Source organism: Lathamus discolor, chromosome 9, assembly GCF_037157495.1.
Source record: "Lathamus discolor isolate bLatDis1 chromosome 9, bLatDis1.hap1, whole genome shotgun sequence".
NCBI classification, from domain to species: domain Eukaryota; kingdom Metazoa; phylum Chordata; class Aves; order Psittaciformes; family Psittacidae; genus Lathamus; species Lathamus discolor.
The window spans coordinates 8,753,338-8,772,563 of record NC_088892.1 but is presented as its reverse complement, the minus strand read 5'-3'; the positions used below and the strand labels follow the sequence as shown (position 1 = coordinate 8,772,563).

At 41.4% G+C, this 19,226-nt stretch overlaps 1 protein-coding gene across 8 annotated transcripts in view; it reads left to right on the top strand.

Moving 5' to 3' along the window:
• The first annotated feature begins 1,064 nt into the window (after positions 1–1,064).
• ZC3H12B (zinc finger CCCH-type containing 12B) overlaps positions 1,065–19,226 on the top strand; it is a 31,143-nt gene continuing 12,981 nt past the window's right edge. For 3 of the 8 annotated variants that reach the window (XM_065689733.1, XM_065689740.1, XM_065689739.1), the window contains exon 1: positions 2,415–2,780. The gene's annotated coding sequence lies outside the window, so the exon portion shown is untranslated. Of the gene's footprint in view, positions 1,126–2,414; positions 2,781–2,997; positions 4,476–19,226 lie in introns of those variants that run through there. The other 5 variants (XM_065689738.1, XM_065689737.1, XM_065689736.1 and 2 more) reach the window with 5 other exon arrangements.

Genomic DNA, 19,226 nt, shown 5'->3' with positions numbered 1-19,226 from the left:
ATTTTGATTAAAAAATGACACAAAGGCATGCTGTATCCATTATTACTACAGTGCAGTTTGCTACTAGGTGCTCTGAGTAATGTGGCTGTGTCTAGAGTTCAGAAAAGATGTATTTTGTTCTTTAGGTTTTCCTTTCTTTATTTCTGATACTACACATAGCACTTGTAACTGTGGAAAAGAAAGCCGGAATGCAAATAAAACTGCTGGATTGAGGAAAGTGGCCACTTGGTCATTCTATTATTTTCCTTTGGTTTCTGTAATGTACTAAGCACTGTGGTTTAATTTATGAAGATAACAGCTATATCTCAGAAGGTCTCTTCCAGGATCTGCCGTAAGGCACCTAAATCCATGGTCCTTCCCCTGTATGCTCAGTAATGACGCTGGGGTTTACCAGCTCTGATGGTCATGCTGGGCTGAAGGCTCAGCACATAAGAATGGAAATTAAGCTCAAGGTCTAGGCAGTCACTAAGGGCACTGGATTCTGCAGATGCAGGCTTCTGTGTGCTACAAATGTACAAGCAGCAGTGCCATAGTCTTAGTGGCTATGTAGCTGATGAAAACAGAATTCTGGAATGTATTTGTTCTGGGATGTAACTGAGATGTTATCTGGAAGGCACTGGAAGTACTTAACTGCGACTCAGCACTGATCAGACTTGCTGATGTCATGTTAAAAGTGGACAGAATGCAGAAGAGAGCAATGGTCAGTGTTTTGGGGGATGCGAAAGACACTGAATGCAAGACAGCGTGGACGTATTTACATGGCATGTGGTAGATCTGCTTGAGTTGGGGCTTATGGTCAGAGAACTGAATATCTTGAACCAGTTGCATCTGCAGTTACAGACTAAAGGGCAAGTGGTACCCCTCATGTGTGAATATCTGTGCCTGGGAAGCTGGCAGACTGGAGTGTGAGGTAATAAGCAGCCAGTGTGAGCTGTTGGGGTGGTGGAACTGAGGCAGCAAATGTCTTATCAGTGGGATTTTTGTTTTCCTACACAAGTGACATTGAGCGATCAATGTCCTGTAATGCAGATCAGCCCCTGTGCCAGGCAGTGAGGAGCTGAGACGCCCCAGAGATGCAGTTTGTCCTGCTTTCACTCAGTGGAAACAAATGATCCGGGAAATCAGGTCAGTCATAAAAAGTTTCAGCACTCAAGGATGACATCAGGACCAGTGCATTGCAGCTTTCTGCTCATTTTCCCCTGATAATAACAGCCTTACTCATCTTCAAAAATGCTTTCAATTCCTAGTGAAGTAAATGGGAATTTGGAACGAATGCAGACTCCAGTATCAGACCCTCATTTATTTAAAAAATTGAATGTTTTAATAGCAAAAATTATTAGTTTTCATTAAGCATGGATTGGCAGGTTCGTTCCCCCCCCCCCCTTTGGTTTAGCTGTGTTCTCCAATCCACTCTACTATTTTCTTGCTCTCTGTGGCAATCTGTTTTCTAGTGCTCTCCTCCCTATGCTGCCTTTGAAGTACTGTGAATCTTCTTTGCTGTTTGTATCCTCTCAGCTCTCCCTGGTTTTGGCAATGTAGCATCCTTTTGTCTCCCCATGATTGGAGAATACTGTCCTTTATATGCTGCTTCTGCTATTGCTGCCAAATTTCTCAATATTTTATCAGTGTAACTTTCAGCCAACAAAGCGATAGGACAAGAAGAAACAGCCTCAAGCTGTGCCAGGGGAGGTTTATCGGATCTTAGGAACAATTTCTTCACCAAGAGGGTGATCAGGTATGGAACAGGCTGCTCAGGGCAGTGGTGGGGTCACCGCTCCTGCAAGTGTTCACACACCATGTAGACGAGGCCCTCAGTGCCATGGGTCAGTGATGGCCTTGGCAGTGCTGGGGTAAAGGTTGGACTTGATCTTAAACGTGTTTTCCAACCTGGTTGATTCTGTGTACTGCTGGATGAGGTACAGGCTACCATGAGTAGAATGGGGAGCGATGCTGCCACGTGTAAGCATCTGGGAATGGATGAGTCAAAATGGTGCATCCCAAGATGTGAAAGTTCCTTTAAATTCCTGATTTTTTACAATGAAAATGGATTCTTTCTCTGTGCTATTGGGGTTCTGAGCCTTCAACCTCTACTCAAGTCACAGTTGCAAGGTTTTTTCCTACAACTGGGCCACCCCAATTGCACTAGCTCACTGCGTATTTTAAGGGACACCGGTTTCAGGAAGCTTTGGGAAGCCGAGCGCAGTTACCAGCACCACTGAAATCGATAGGAGATCTGCAGAGCATCTGGCGTGGAAAACGTTGTGCAAAGCCGAAAGCATTCGCAGGGTGTTTGTGTTACTCCTTCACTACGCGCAGTGTGTAAGAGCTCCCCTTAGCAAAGGCGGGGGGGGGAGCTGTTGGCGATGGGGCGCGCTGCCGCCGCGTGCCGCGCTGCGCGTGCGCCGCCTCGTCGGGAGCGCGCAGGGCGCCGCGAGCAGCCCGGCGCCTGCAGCAGCGGGGGCTGCGCGCGGTTGCTAGGCAACGGCGCCCGGGCAGCGGCGCTGGCCCGGCTGAGGCGCAGGCAGCGATGAGGTGGAGGCAGCGGCCCCCGGGCTGCCGCCGCTGCTGAGCCGCCCCGCTCCGCTCCCTTCCCCGTCCCGTCCCGTCCCGCCCTGGCTCTTGCTCCTCCGCCCCGCTCCGGCCTGCACTTCCCCCTCCATGCGGCGGGAGCGGCCGGAGTGGGGCCCGTGCAGCGGCCGCGCCGAGCCGCGCCGTCCGTCGCCTCTCCGCCGCCATATCCCGCAGGGAGCCGCGGGCGGTGTCTGCAGCGACAGCAGCGGGTGAGGCCCCGGCTGGGCAGGGTGGGGGGGAAAGGGTGGGTGGTGAGGGAGGGCGGGGGGCGATGGTGGAGCCCCTTCCTCCTCCTCCTCCTCTTCCTCCTCTTCCTCCTCCCCCCCCCCCCCCCCCCCCCCGGCGGCACGGCTGAGGCGCTGTGCGTGCTGCGGGAGGCCGCCAGCGCGCCCCCTGCCGCTCCGCCGGGCGCTCTCCGGGCCTGGCCGCAGCCGAGGCGCGGCCTCCTGCCGCTTCCCGGCCCATCGCTGAGCCGCCGCCGCCGCCTCTGCCGGCCCCGGGGGTGCCCCGGCTGCTGCTCGGCCTGCCGGCTGCTTCCCCGCGGCGTGGCTGCTGGCCTTGGCGCTCTGAGGCCCGCCCTGCCTGGGTGAGAGGGCAGCGGGGCCTTCGCGGGGACCTGCGTGCGGGAGCGGGCTGCGGTGGCTGCACGGTTGAGGTGGCCTAACCAGCTGCGTGCGGAGCGGGGAATTCGTCTGGTTTCATTTAGCAACTGTGAGTGCCAAGGAGCGGTTGCGAAAGCTGCGTTAGCACGCTGTCTGAGAAGGTGTGCGGTGTCAGCGTGAGAAGGGTAGCAAGGAGCTTGTATTAACGAAAGGTGGTGAAATAAGGCAGTTGTGGAGGGTACTGATGATCGCTGCTTGTGTCCTTCCGTTTTGCTTTATAGTGCAAAAGTGACTGAGGAACTGGTCGCTGACTGCAGTATACATGAGGTTGAGATACTTTTTTTTGTCAGTTATTTTTAAAATGCTATTTTTCACAGCTGTCTGCTTTTCAAATTGTCATTTCAGCCTTTGGGGTGTGTATTTCACAAGAGCTGTGTGTTTCCTGTGCAAGTTAGAAAACAGTAAAATTGAATCAGTAGCTATATTGTGTCATCTTAAGTTGATAAATGTGGATCTAAATTGAGTTTATTGAGATATATGTGATACCTTTTTTCATCTTGCAGTGTGTTTCAGTGATCAGCATCTATTGTCATAAATGTGAAGCAGGAATAGAAAGAGAATTAAAACACTGGTCATTTATGAATTCCCATTACGCCTGTCAGTAGTTCTGAGTGCCTGTGAGTCTGCAGCATTCCACATCCATCTGATTTCTTATGCTTCGTATATTTGTTTATTGAAATGGATGTAATGTCAGGTAGTCATTTTTGTATAGGAGGTATCCTTTGTTGGTGAGAGAGATCTTTTGATTGTCAGGTGTTATAAATGGCCTGTGGTATGTGGAACTGAAAGGTGTATTTCACAAGTGTAGCTAACGTCACTTACAAAATTATCTTTGCTTTTTTGCTGGGAAAATGGGTTAGTGGGCATGTCAAGGTCATCCTCAAATTTAGAGCAGTTTGACTGCTGTTGGAATATGTCTTGTCTTCTTCACTGTCATGTTTTCCATCTGTCGATCCTGTGGCTGTTGGCGTTTTCTGGACTTGTGATCCATTTGTTTTCTAAAATGTGATCTAATGCTCAGCAAGTTTATTAGAAGCCATCTGTAAAGCTTCCTGAGACAATTGCATGGGAGTGACCTCTTTAAGATGTACCTAAAAAAGGAAAATCCAGTGGCATCCAAACTCGCTATTCAGAAAGAATGGAAACAGAAAGCGTTAAAGGGGTGAATGGATGCAAATGGCATTTTATATACAGATGAACTAGTAGGAAGGTAAATTCTTACTGTCGCCTGCTGGGGATGAGGTAAGTTCTGGCTTTCTGTTGCTTAGTCTTTATGGATGCCTTTTCCAGTGCAAATTACTCCATTGTAGACATATACTGGTTTTGACTTTCCTACAGTTTGCAACTGATTTTGTTAGACACTTACAATTCTACTATAGATCTGTGAATAATAGAAAGAAACCAAATTGCTTCTGTCGCTTGTACTCTGTCACTGTTTACTTCAAGAGCACTGGAGCTTTTGGGAATAAGGAAAGGCAGTAGGTGAGTTCAGGTTGGAAGCAGGGCTTTGAAAGCTGAAGAAATGTAATTTATCAACTCAGAAGAAGCTTCCAGATGTTGCCACATTGTAAATTAGTTTGATAGATTTGTCTATCTATCTCAAAATGTAAACATATATATGTATGGCTATAATGCTATCTAGACCTCACACATCCCTGAGAATACTATCCTGTTTTGATCATGGAGTCTGCAAGACATAAAAGGCCTTGAAAAGCCATGTGTACATGGCTGGACAAATATATATTTATATATATTATATATATAAACTTACATTTTTGGTGAGTTCATTGTAAAAGGTGGGTTTTTTTTTTCCCTAGGTACTATAGATGAAAACCATGTCTGAATAAAAATACTGATATTTAAAAACTATTTACATTTGTTACTGCTTGTTTTTTATTTCCTGTGATTTACCCCCTTTTGTTGATCGGCTGTATTGGATACAATATATTCATGATAACACAGATAATTCATCTGGAAGTAAGAATACCACAACCACTTTCTGAAGCCATGATATGTATAGCATTGTGTTTGATACATTTTAAATGGAGGAACCATTTGAAAGTGCAGAGCTAAGCAGTAGAGCACCTCCTGAAATGGTCTTACTGTTCTGAGATGAACAATTTAGTGATGAGATTGGCCATAAGGAGAACTCTTCATCAGCAGTTTTGTTTCAAATGCTGTACATTCTTTCTATATTGAAAGCAGAGTGTTTTAAAGGTAGCTGTTGTATTTCATTTTCTTTCATGAGTTATTTTTGACATTGTTTGGTAGCAAAGCAGGTTGAATCACCATGTCAAAATAAAACCCAGGTTTGCGCGGCTTTGTGGTGTGTCTCTTCTACAGTTTCATTAGGATCTCTTGGTGCAGTGTAACTAAAGCCTCTTACAAGTCCTGCCATAGGCCAAGGTGCTTGTTGGTTCCATAGCTGAAATAGAAGAGCTGTTTTTCCACATTCAGTCTATCTGGAAAGATTTGCCTCATCACATTTAGTGTCCATTCTGATTATGGAAGTCAACTTCTATTCCAGTTGTCTGGAGAGGAGTGCTGTAACAGACAGATCATTAACCTTAGGCTAAAGCCAAGTTTAGACTATTAATTATTGTTAGTAGGGACATCCACAAGAAATTTAACATATACACTCATGTAATGAGCCCACAGACACCTCAGCCAGATCACATAAAGTCAAAACTAAACTAAACCGCACAAGCGATTGCCCTCTGTACTCCCCCTCCCCCTCTTTAAGATAAACCACTAATTTCAGACTCTTTGCCAAGTCTTTCCCTTTTCTGATTTCTAGATTGTCCAGATTTAAAAAACTAATAAAAACCAGCCCCTAAAACAGAAGAACCCACCACACAAAAAACCCTCTCTCGGGCCTAATCCATACATAGATCTCTCTTTAGAAGGGGAGAGATGCAGTTGCTGGAGTCTAGGGATTTGCAGCTTTCATTTTTGAAAGCAGAGCAGTAGGCTTTCTCTCTCGTCTTCTTGAAGATGAGTTTCCAGCTTCTTCACCTTGGAAATCTGTAGTGTTGTCATGCTAAGAATGAAAGAATCTTAGAATAAAAGAATAATCAGTTTGGATTGGACTCCAGGAGTTCATCCAGTGCAACACTGTGCTCAGAGCAGACCTAATTAGCGATAGGCTGACTTTGGTTCTGCAGAGCGAAGTAACAGGTGTGAAAATCTAATCACAAGATGCCTTTGAGCTTCTCTTGCTGCTTGCCACAAAGGTGCTGGTTGATAACTTCCCAAGCAAGGTGTCTCTCTCTGCTTGTCACTTTTTTAGCAGCTTGTGAAGTGGTTGTTTCAATTTATCAGAAGGCATCTGTCTTACCAACTGAGGACATCCTGCCTCTTGGTGGTGGCAGAGCATGTGAGGGTCCACCCAGTGTTGAGACCTTTTCAAACATGAATACCCTTTGTTTTTCAGGTTTCTCAAAGATTGCTTCTGGATGAAATTTTTGGCTTAAAGGAACATTTGGTTTAGTCTATCAAAGTAGTATTCTAAATATTCAATTGCAAAATTAGAATGAGTGTAAATTGATAAGATGCATCACATCCTTGGTGTGTCTTTGGCTTAGCTGCAAACACAACTCTTTTTTTTTTTTCCTTCCCAGAGCATTAATGAGTCATTTAGATCTGCAGAGTAGGTTGTACCAAATGGCCTTCTATCAGAATGTGCATTAGGAGAACTGGTGCACTACTTTGGTTTCAGATCTGAACACATGATCTCAGTCTATAAGGAACTGCTAACAAGTGATCTTTTTATGTAATGTTGTCAACTGAAGTGTAAATGTTGCCTTGGTAGGGACAACAGACTTTGAGTAGCAATAATGCCAGCTGAAACCGCTTGAGATTATTAGAGAAGCTGGTGGACAGAACTACTGTATTATTGTGAGAGCACCTTCTTCTGAATGCATGTTTACTGTCTACTTTTTTCTTCTCTCCCTCTGCTTCTCTCTTTTATTTTCCTGGCTTAGGAAGTACAGTTGAGCACCTGATGTGACAGAGATATTCCATTTCCTTCCCGTCAGAAGTCTGGCCTATTCTTTGAACTTGTCTTTTGCTCAGCACTACCTGTTAGGTGAAACAATGTTAACTCCAGGGGCAAATCATAAAGAGACAGCTAAAATGCCACTTCCTGTGTTTATAATTCCAACTATGTCCATTCTGTCGCTTAGAATTTGTACTTATCAGTGTTGAAAATTAATTACATTCGAGGTAAGATGCTCAGATTCTGTACTACCTTTGTGTTTCTCTTCAGTTTGCACTTGATTTGAAGTTGACTCCTTCATAAGCCGTTTCAAGCCCTCTATTTATGATGTGCTAGACACAGCATGCTTTTATGTATAGTCTAATACTGATAGCAGTGATTATTTGAAGTATTTACTGAAATACATTTTAAATACCTCAAACATGGAGGTGATATTGGCATTTCTTAGTACAAGTTTTCAGTTTAGCAAAACTCCACAATGTGCTAAGAACAAGATGAAGATGCATATTGTCCTACCAAGGCTTCTGTTCTAGGATATTGCTATTCTATTCTATGTTTTTAATTGAATCCTGTAGTCATCACCAGAGCAAGGGATTCATCACATCTTTGCAGAGCAAAGAATACATTGTTTTATTTAATGTTCAAAATCTGCTTTGACTTTGGTGTTTAATAGGTCTTATTTGGATCTTCAGAAGTGGCTGTGGTTTCTGAAACTTTCAGTTAATGAGAATCCTTTTACTCATTTCCCTGTTGTCTGTTAACAGGTTGATGTTGGGGTTTTTTTCTGGTATTTTCTGAAATGGTCTCTAAATTAATTTCTGAATCCTTCAGGAAAGGTTAGCCATGGAAAAGCACCACAGATGTTCATTCAACTTGTCAGCCAGTGTTTGTGTGTTGATACTACAGTTTGAGGAGAGTTAGAAAAATGAAGTTCTGAGCATCTTCTTGGAGGTCTTATTTCTGATGGAACAAAGTACTTTTCTGTTTAGTGTCTTGCTTCTTGTGGGCAGATTGAGCACAATAGCACAGTAAGTCGGTCCCATTTCCACTAAGCTGAACCATGGAGATTCAGTTGAGGTCAACCAAGAACGTATCTGTAACTTTGTGACCTGCTGGGACTCTGGCGGATCTGGGAAGTTTTTGGGTTTGTTTTTTAAGTCTCGATCGCTGGAATTGCAGTATTTAATCTAATTTTGCTCAAATAAAAAAAAAGACCATTAAAAGGCAGAGTTGTGCTCTTTAACTTTCAGTCTTGGAAATAAGTAGTGGCTTTTTGATGTAATTCAGCTGAATGTTTTGTAATTGCTGAATGACACTGTGGCTCTCTGATGACTTGGTCCCTGGTCCAGCCAAACACCAATCACTTGAAGTGGAAAGTGAGAAACTGTGGTCCTTAGGGGGTAGCTGCACAATTACTTTTTGCTCAGCCATGCTTGTATAAGGTATTTTTGTCTACCATAAGGGTTCATTCTTGCCTTTGTGTTGCAAGATGTTCTTCCCCATTGCACAGGGGCAGTTATTTTTTGGAGATGCACTGGAAACTTGATCAGTGTTTAAAAACAAGCATTTTGCCCCTAACTCCCCCTTAAGAAACTCCCCACCCAGTTCTTTTCCAGCTGGCATACATGAGCCCATCAGCCTCTTCATAATGTAGGAAGTCATGGACAAGTGAGTTCCTGGCTTAGGGGTTTTAGCTAAGATCCTATGGCAAGATTGCATGAATATAGGTGTGCTACCTGCAGACAGTCTCATCAGACTTGAAAATGAATGATCTGCCAGCTCAGTGGCTTACCTTGTATCATTGCCCTGAATTGCCATAGCTCTCACACAGCAGGCATCCTTTGTTTTAAACTTGCGTCAGTTGTGGGAAAGGGATTTCAGGGACAGTGGGCAAGAAGCTGGTGAGGAAGAAGAAGTGTGTGACTTAAGCTTAAGCAGCATTTGGGAGAACTCTTTACTTTTCTAAATTGATCTGTGAAATGTATCAAGTGATACATTGAAAGATTCACAAGGTATGTGTATATTTATATGGGCATATCTATCTCTGTGTGTATGGTGGGTTTTTTTCCTGTCACTGCTCTGTGTAGACTGGACACATGAAGTCACAAAAAGATTCTGAAGATCAGAAAGGTAAAGCTTAGTGGTATTTCTAAAGTTCTTGCTAGTTCTGTATATTCTGGTGTGTGGATTCCTCAAATCCAGTCCTCTGCACAGCTGAACCTCTTCTATCATTACAAGTGTCCCCTAAGCATTTTAGTAAGAAAGAATATCCCCTTCAGGGTTGGCTGGTGATGATGATTACATTCATCTGAACTGGTGAATCAACAATGAAGATCTTCCGTTGCTCTTTGCCTCTGTAGCAGAAGTGTGCTAAGTCACATTCCTTACTGTGCCACTGCAAAGGTGGTTAAAGGACAGAGACAGATGCAGAAATGGAAATGACAATTCTGTTTTTCTTTTATAATACAACACCTGAATTGACTCAGAAAGGAGGCAGCTTCTAAGTAAAAATTATGATAGTCATAACCAGCAGGCTGGTTTTCAGTTGTGGCTTCAATATTAATTTTAAGGACAAGGTATTACCAGCTAGCACTTTACTTTAGACTTACTGTATATCAGTGTTGTATTTCAGGGAAGTTACAGTAAGTACAAAAAGTAAAATCTTATTCTTGATGTTGTTCTGAGTTTGGCTTGATAGAAGACTCCACAATATCAGGCCTTCAATTAGTGTAAACTTGAGGTTTCTCTGTTCATCAAAATGACAGTGTTGAATCTTCCCATTAGGATGTTGAGACTGACATTGCATAGTGAGGTAAGAAAAAAAACCCATTAAACTGAGTCAAAATGCTGTCATTTATATGGCTTTAGTTATCAAGGGATTAAAAACTCTGATCTGCCATTTTAATGCTTCTGTTAAAAGTGCTGTGTGACTTAGTGCATGCTCTGAGAATACTGATTATACGTGTCTCTAAAAGTATAAAGGAGCTGCAGATCTGTGCTCGGGTCTTTGGTTTAGACCATCTCTTTTACAACATGCGTTGGTTTAATTTATTAGATTCAAAAGTACAAAAAGTATTTGAACATGTGTTCATTTTAAGTTAAAATAAGAATATTCCTTTTAAATAGGAAGATGCCTTGCTCCTCTGACCTTTTATCTTGGCTAAAGCCTGATACACTTGTTTTCCTTTACCGGGTGGCTTGTATGGATTAGGGACTTTTTATGGAAGCTGTATCAGAGAATGCTGTACATCTGGCAATGGTTTGATGTTTATACGAGTGTTGTTTGCTACGTACAAAAGCTCTTAGAACAGCCTTAATGAAACTATTTAAAATACAATTTTAAAGGGAAAAAAAGGACAGAGTTCTTTGTTCCAGGTCCTGGTGGGTAAATTCAGAGTGCTTGGTCATATCATTTTGTTGACACGATGGAGAGATGCACTTGAAACTATGACCATAGATTATGAATGTTGTATTTTTGCAAAAGAATCACATTTGGAGTTGCTTTAATTTCAAAATGGCCAACTTAAATAGGAGAATTGTCTACAAAGCCCTTTTCTCCCGTATTCAGACAGTCCGGCAACACTTGACACTGTCAATGCAAATCAAATATACTGAGCTACCACATGTGTCATGCTAACGTGTAATTCATTCTAAGGATCAAAAACTAAATGGTGAAAGTGATTAATACCTGTTGAATTACAACATATGTATTATTTTGGTATACATGTGTAAACTGTAATGGATTCCTGTTATCTCTGTTTAAAGTCATGATAAATATGGAAATCAAGTGGTTCGAGGTGTATAAACACAGAGGCAAAACGCTACAAATCACCAGCCCTTTTTATTGAGGACAAAAGATAATTGCACATCACATCACGCAGCGCAGCTCTGCTCTTTGAATCCATTCTGAAATACCCAAATGTTAATTTTGGAATATTTTCTGCTTTTCTTCAGTTGTGAATCTGTCCCAGCAGATGTGTGTGACCTGAGTGTATAATTAGAATGAGAAAAGCTACCATTTTTATTTGTGACTCATAGGCTTTGTCAGCTTTAAGAGCTTCTTTCTCAGTAGATAAAATAGCTCACTAGCTCAGAAAATATTCAAAGCAGCAAGCAGGAGTGTGTAATCTCTGCACTGCTCCTAAAATGAGAATACAATGAGAAGGCTGTGGCTTCAGTGCTGGGAAAACACCGATTTTTAGTTGTGTCACTTTCTTCAGGAGCACTCTAGAAATGTGGTTTCAAAGTAAAGGGCTAAGCCAAAGCCCAGTGTCATCGGTGCACCTTGAGGTGCTCTTTGTCTGTGTGCTGTGACGTAACTCCTGCCTGCTAAATTCTGTTTTGTCACATTCCTGAGGACTTTTGCTGTTCATTTCGGGGTTTGGGGGGTTTTTGTGTGTGTGCTGCAGGCCCAAGTGGCAATGTCTTTAAAATGCAACTCAGCTGTGTGTTGGAGTTTTTAAAGAGCATGGAAATGTGCTCAGAGAACGAATGCATCTTCAGCGTAACCACTAGTCTGTGCTGTAGCACATTGCAGTGTTGGAGTTCCTGTTGGATGTAGTATCTCTGAATACTGAATCATTTTTCAAAAGACTTCTTTTTCTCTTGGTCGCTGCTTGTATTGTTTCCATGGTTTTAGTTTCTTAATTTACTGTAATCGGTATGTGTGTTACCAGGAAGGTGTCAGCTTTTGTGTTCGTAGGCTTATAAACTGTCTACACTGAAATCACATGGCGCAGCTGTTGTAGATCTGTAGTATAGCAGCCTTACCTGTTTGGTTGTGTAGATGATAGAATGGGTTTCATTCATTCTTGTGTTGTACAAACAAGTAACCCAGAATCATGCAAGATTTACACAGTATGTGTTTGCTTTTAGTGCCTGAGCTGGCTATGTGAAAATGATTTTTGCTGGATGTCTTTGTGTACTTCGCTCAGCTGCTGCTGATGTAGAAATAGCCACAGTAGTCAAAGACTTGGCTGTTGTTTAGAACAACCTTCTTCCAGAAAGATGCCTCTTCCTGTCTTACAGGAAAGCATCTATACAAAGGAGCATGCTAATGATAAGTTAGTGAAATGAAGAGATGTAAGATACTAAGACACTAAAATTCACACTGAAGACAAGGAGGGAATAACTTTATTTTTGTAATAAAAAACTATGCCACCTTTTTTAAATTCTTGTTAAGATGTTTATTTGACAGTTTAAGAAATACCGAAGGAGAAATCGGCACTATTTATTCCTCACTATGCATATGGAACTCCCCCAAATGTTGCCATTTCATGTATCAGTGTTCAGTTAGATAACAAATAGTCCTCCCCCTCCTTAAAATAAATACTATGGCATCATTGTCATACGTATTTATTATCCAGGTGAGAGACATTTGGGAAAATAAGTTGTGGCTTGGTTGATGTTTTCCTTTTTTAGTTTTGTGGTTTAGTATCTGCAATGAATGGCAGAACACAAGTAAAGCTGCTTAACAGTTGGTGAAAAGTTGATTAAAAGAGTTAGTGAAATATTTTTAATGTAAAAGTTGTTCCTCATAAGAGACGGGTGCACTATAGAATTCCCTCTTTGAAGGGTCTGGCTCAGAGCACACTGAGGTGGCGGAAGGAGAGTATCATAAGGGACCGAAAGAAGTTCTTCAGTCCATTCTCTTACCCTGTCTTCTCCGACTGTGTTGGGCCTTCTGGAAGGAATTGGCTTTGAACAGAGTATTTCTAGCACCAGCTCTTTAAAAGGCATTGTCATTTGAATAGTAATTGTTAAGTAATTCCCAAATATTTTTCATTGCCATTAAAGCACTTTATTATTGAGCAGACATTTTCTTTCAGTTTTCATACCAGCAAAATTAAATAGATGCTTTCAGCTTGGTCCTTTATGAACAAAATACAGCTGATTTTGCCTCACACTTTTCTCTGAATCACATTATCAATTCTACTAGTCAGTCGTGACTGTGCTGAAAGAGGTGTTCAGTAAGAAAACTTGGTTGCTTAGCAATGAACATCGTGAGAATTAAAATTTTAAAGCCCTGGTATGTGTATGTTTGAGTTATAAGATCTTCACATCAGAAACTGGTAGTGGTTTTCTTTTCTTTCCATATGTGTGTGTTCATATTCGTGTGTCTTTGGAGAGAATGTAACTCATACTAAACAAACTGCAGTTTGAGCCACACAGTGTTAACTGTTTCTGATCTGTGAGATGAGCTTTTATTCCAGCTTTTTGAGGCACACTCACTTCTCATTTCACAGTTAATAGTAAAATCGAGTGTTACTAAAGCTGTTGATGTTTTTAATGTTCCGGTTTTGCTTGTAAATGGATTTCTTTTTTTATTTCCCAGTGTGATAACTCCTTAACGCATCTGTACCAACCAAAGAAGTGGAATAACAAAACAAAGCAGTTGAAAATGATCCACAGGGATAGTTTTTTTCCAGTAACTTTTTTTCTGTGCACGTAAGAGCAAAGTGAGCATAAAGGCAATGAGATAATAGAGAATTCTCAATGAATCACCTATTGTTTCCAGAAATAGAGCTCAAGATATCATTGTCCTAAGACTGCCTGAAAGCTGTCAATTTATTCTACACGATGCATGAATTGCTTGCACTAGATTAAATGTAATCCATGGTCCACTCCTGTACTATTCAGTCTGATACTGCCCTGATAAAGGTATACTGTGTTTGCAGGCTAACTTCATATGCAGAGGTGAGATTGTCACTTTGTCTCTTCACTTGATTCTCCTCCTCATCCTTCTGTAAAGGGTGGCAGAGTCTCATCAGGGTTTTTTTCAGGCTTTATTCTATACCATGTAACTGTGGAGTTAAATCAAATAGCTTGATCTGTTTGCTTGCTTCACAGATTTCTCATCTACAGATCTTACCTCCTTTTGCTTGAACTTATGGCTAAATAAGAATTTTAGTTCACCCTGAATATTCAGCTTTTAATTCCAGAAGGATGCCTCTTCCTGTCTTACAGGGAAAAATCTATAAAGAGGAGCATTCTAATGATTGATAAGTTAGTGAAATGAAGAGACATAAGATACTAAGACATGAAAATGCACGCTGAAGCCATGAAAACTGCCGAAATGCTGCTTTCATTTCTCCTGAATATGTGGGTCCAAAATCTGGGAATTGTCCCAGACTTGGCTTCTTCTTAGCCTTATGCAGCCAGACTCTCTGAGGTTTCTCAATGTTATGGCCTAGGAGATGGCTGAGATTGAGTCTTCTGTTTCTGTTAATCCACCAAAGCATTTATCCAGGCTTTCACTTCATACTGAGATCCTTTCCTAACAGCTTATTTTGATGTGTGTGTTTCCACACATGCATATTAAACACAATTTCTTTTCACTTGTCCCTAATAAGATCTCTCAATAAAACCCCTTAGTGTGCCCAGAAAGTACTGCCTTCTAAAGGTGTTTCAGTGAGCTGAAACAATACAGAAATGTTTTGTCTGGTCTTGCTGATATTCCAGTTATCACTTGTTTAATTCAGATGTCATCATCTAAGTATTGTATTTGCTCCTGGGCAGGGACTGTATAGTTAGAATAGAATAGGAACTGATTGAGGTGTTTAGGTACAGTTGTACTACCACTGCTTGATCACGTAAATGAGAAAATCTTCATTATTGTCAGTTTTCTGCAAGATGTTGTGTTTGAACTTCTGAGAAGTGGAAAAACAAACTCTACCATTGCAGATTTGCATAGACCGAATAGACCTGTGAGTTGAGTGCATACATATATTGCTGCAGAGGGGAAGTTTTCTCAGGGATGTGATACCAATTGTGACTGTTTTTACATGTATCAAAGAAATCACGAGCTTTGTCACCTACAGTGGGAAGGAGGAAGATTCATAGCCAGGAGTTGTTTTCATATGGATATGGAAAATGTGAACTGTGTGAAGTACAAATGATCTCTTATTTAAAAACGATGGTTTTGCACATACTTTCTTTTACACTGTGTGTATGCAGATGATGCATATTGCACACAGGGTATCACTCTAAAGTTTGCTGTTATCTTTGCTCCATCTCTTTTATTGGAGAAAAATTCAGTGGTGTCTTGTCTGATTAAAAAAATTGTGTGGGACCTGATGGTGGTGTTAGGAAAGAAGTTGAATATTTCTGCCTTTAGGGATTTCCTTTACAAAACTTGAAAGTTTGTAGCTTTAAGTGCACCACATGCGTACTTTGTACAGTTACTAGTAACAAAGATAGGCTTGAAACCCAGCAACAAAGGTACCTTAATGCAGATCTTAAGTTCTTTGCATTGTATTTTTCACTTTGTACTTTATTAAATCCTTTCTAAAAAGAATTTCAAGTCAAAATTATACGTGGTCAAAACATTTGAGAGCAAGTAGGGGATATACATGTTGGCGCATGATTGCTAGCAAATACCAAGCTGAACTAGCCGGCCAGCTGTTTCAGTGGCTGGAAGCCATGTGTATGTGTTTATCTCTGGAGTGAGGCAACTGAGGAGTTGGCTATCAAAGGCACAGCATGTCCAGTCCAGCAGCAGAGAGAAGGGCTGGTGGGCACAGCTTTGGCCAGCAATGAGTCCATCTTGGAGCTTGCTGAGTTGGCTTTGTTCAACATGGGGGGCAGCTCCTGGTCTCTTCTCACAGAAGCCACCCCTGCATCCCCCTGCTACCCAACTCTTGCCTCATAACCCAAATATGTATGTATGTATCTATATATGTATATATTTCCCACTAACAGACCTTCATCTTCACCAGCCAGAGAGGGGAACAGGATGAAGCCATTGGTACTGCTTGTGTTTGTGTGGGTGCTGATTGTTGGTATCTTTGTGGCTGGCCATGTGTGTGCTGGATACATGTGTGTGTAACCTGGGATTACTTGTTCACCTTGCTAATGGCTGGAACTGGGGTATGCAGCTGCTTGGGGTTTCCTGAACAGAAACCATAGCTATTTGTTACAGCATATGGCATGTATTTGACAAGGGATATTTATGACTCTATGAGCAGCATGGAAAGCAGGAAACGGTATATATAGACCAAACTGTTCAGGGCTGCGAAGAAAGGAGAGAGAGATCACAGTGCTGGTTTTGTAGCTGAAGGCAGTGCCACAGGTCTGATTTCCAATCTGGAGGGTGTGAGGAAGGGTTGTTGTTATTTCTTGCTGTTGGATATTTTGTTTTGGTGCTCCTGACCCAGGAACGGGGAGAAATCCTACAATATCCCAAGGCGGTGAATGCAGTGGCACAGTTAAGCACAGATGGAGTGACTGACTGAGGGTGAAGAGGCTTTGGTGAAGCCGACTTGTTTCCTAGGAGCTCACTGGACAGAAGTATGCAGGGCTGTAGAGATGGGCTCTGAACACTGCCTGTGCCTCATTTTCTGTCAACACAGCAGTTGATTCTACAACAGGTTATCAAGCACTTCCCTCACAAGCTCACAGAGGGATCTGAAGAGGAACTTCTTATAAACCACTGTGTTTTGGTTTGTAACTAACTTGAAGATAACTAGAGATTTATTTCTTTTTTAGCAGATTTTTAATTCCCATCTCATGTATTTGAGAGCTAATAGTGATCACGACATCACAGACCAAATATTTTCCACTGCTAAGCAAGAGAGGGATGAGACAGCTGAAATTTCCCACTTAGTGGCTTTCAACCAAAGCCTGACATGAATGAAAGAAAAGGCAAGAAACTCCCAAGATGAGTCACAGAAGTGGGTGTTTCCATAGAATGAGATTTCAGGACAGATCCACTGATCTAGCACTAGTGAACAAAGAATAGTAAACCCAGCTCAGGACTGTCAGAGAGCAGTCCTACATACACAGCACTGCTTCCTACCACGGATTGTAGCTGAGCTGCTTTCTTCGTGTGACAGGAGTGAGTATGCAGCGGCAGTGAAAGAAATTGTTCCTAAAATTACACTTCTTTTATATTTAAATTGGTTTTTGAATTCAGGATTATTGAGATGTGACTCTGATCTTTAACTGCCTGGCTAAAATAAGATCTTACTTTCAGGGAAGGGTAGATGAAGTTTAGGATGAATTGCTTATATGATGTTAAATAGCAGAAGATTAGAGCTGTGTATGTGGAATTGGGACAATGCAACAGAATGGTGAAATCAGTTTATATGCAGATAAAATACATTATTATGCAGCTAAGAAAGAGGGGGGGAAATGATGAGCAAAACTTGTATAGTCATTAACAACAAGAAGTGGTTGAAAAATCTAAATGTGGGAGTGATAGTGACAGTTTTACCCAGATTATTACTGTAAAAATAATCATAGTCTCTCTGAGTGAGAACAGTTGATTTAATTTCCAGTTGGGAAGGAACATATTTTGCTTGTAGTTTAAATTAACATTGAAGTGTTTATAAGAGAACGTAAACCTGGTAAAAGTGAGTCTTATTGCAGGTATTGTAAAGTGTTCCTTAGTTGCAGTGTTTTGTAAGCTAGGGTGCACTGTGCTGATAACCTGCATTTTTAATCTTCTTTTATAATAATTCTTTATATCCTTTGTTTTAGTTTTGGTAATACAGGGTTATATGTGAGACCGAATTAAAACCCAGTCCAGATTAAGCTGATTAATAAATACACCTATTTTGGCAAGTACTTGGGTTGTAAATATACTGCTTTTAGTGCTATGCGAGACAAAATCACCTCAAATGAAACCAGAGTACTACAATAATATTAGTATCTAAGTATTTAGAGGGATACTCTTTGAATGCCTAATATTGAAGGACAGGAAGTATCCAGCTGAAACCTAAATGATCAGCATTGGAATTTCCGTTCAAGTGCAAGGAAACTGTGGGTTTATTCCATATTGCACAAAGGACTTAGAATATGGTTCTTCATTTAAAAAAATAGTGTTGGTTGACTCAAAACTTGGCCTTTTAGGGTTTTTTTTAGATACGTGCTTAGCGTTTTCTTTAATGAGCTTGATTTCCTAAGGACACCAGCAGCCCTCTCTGCATGCATGTGTGTGTTTGCATGTATGTGCATCACAAAAAGAGCATGGACCAGTGAGAGTCACTGCGTTTGGGATTGCTTGGAGTGATTTTGAGACCATTAATAGTTACTGGTCAAGCTGGCCACCTTTGCTGTGTACTTCTCTTGCTTCCTTAAGAACCACCCAGTAGTAGCTGGAAATCCTGCTGTTCATCAAGAGCAGTTTTCACTCACACTATGCTTCACATGACATAAGGACCAGGACTAAATTTTAGAATATTCTGGGTTTTTTTTGTTCTAAACCTCCCCCCCCCCCCCCCTACAGTTACAGATGGGAGTAATTCGCTCTCAGCCAGTCTTAAGGAGTCACAAGTAAATCAGTCAGAATATGGAAGATCTTTTATCTTCAAAGCAAACAAAGCACACAAATAAGTCAGAATGAAATCTAAGGTATTTACCTAAAATTGCTCATCTGTAAACATACGTATTCTTAAAATACCTACCTTTAATTGGTAGGTACTTTCCAGTGTCACTGGAAACACTGTGTTGAAGTTCATTGTATTCTGGATGTATATCTACCATCTCCACCAGTGTGTACATTCATAGCAGCCAGATGAGATGTGTAGCTGAAGAGCATAAATTAGAGTGCAGTCTTGTAGAATGCTACCATTTGGCCTGTTTCAGGTCATTCTAGATTTCATTACATTATATATTACTGTGTAAATGTTGCACAGATTAATAATCTTTGCTTCACTTTGGGACAGTTTTGGGTTTAGTTGGTTGGTTGTTGTTTTTTTTTTTTGGGGGGGGGAGGGGTTTAGTCTTATGAATCCCTCATAGGCAACAGAAAACCACCATTTAATGCAGGGAAATGGTCAAGGAAGAAGGCTGTCAGAGATGAGTGGTATATTAGGGGCTGTGGTTTTCAGCATCTTAGTGTCTGAAAACTAAAGGATGGGAAAACTGAGAATGAATAATCTTTGACTTATACACACACTGGTGGTTTGTTCAGTTTTCTTTTGTGGCTTATAATGCTTTGGAAAATCTCTGAACTGTTTGTTCAGAAGAAAAAAAATCAGTTTTTCATTTTGAAG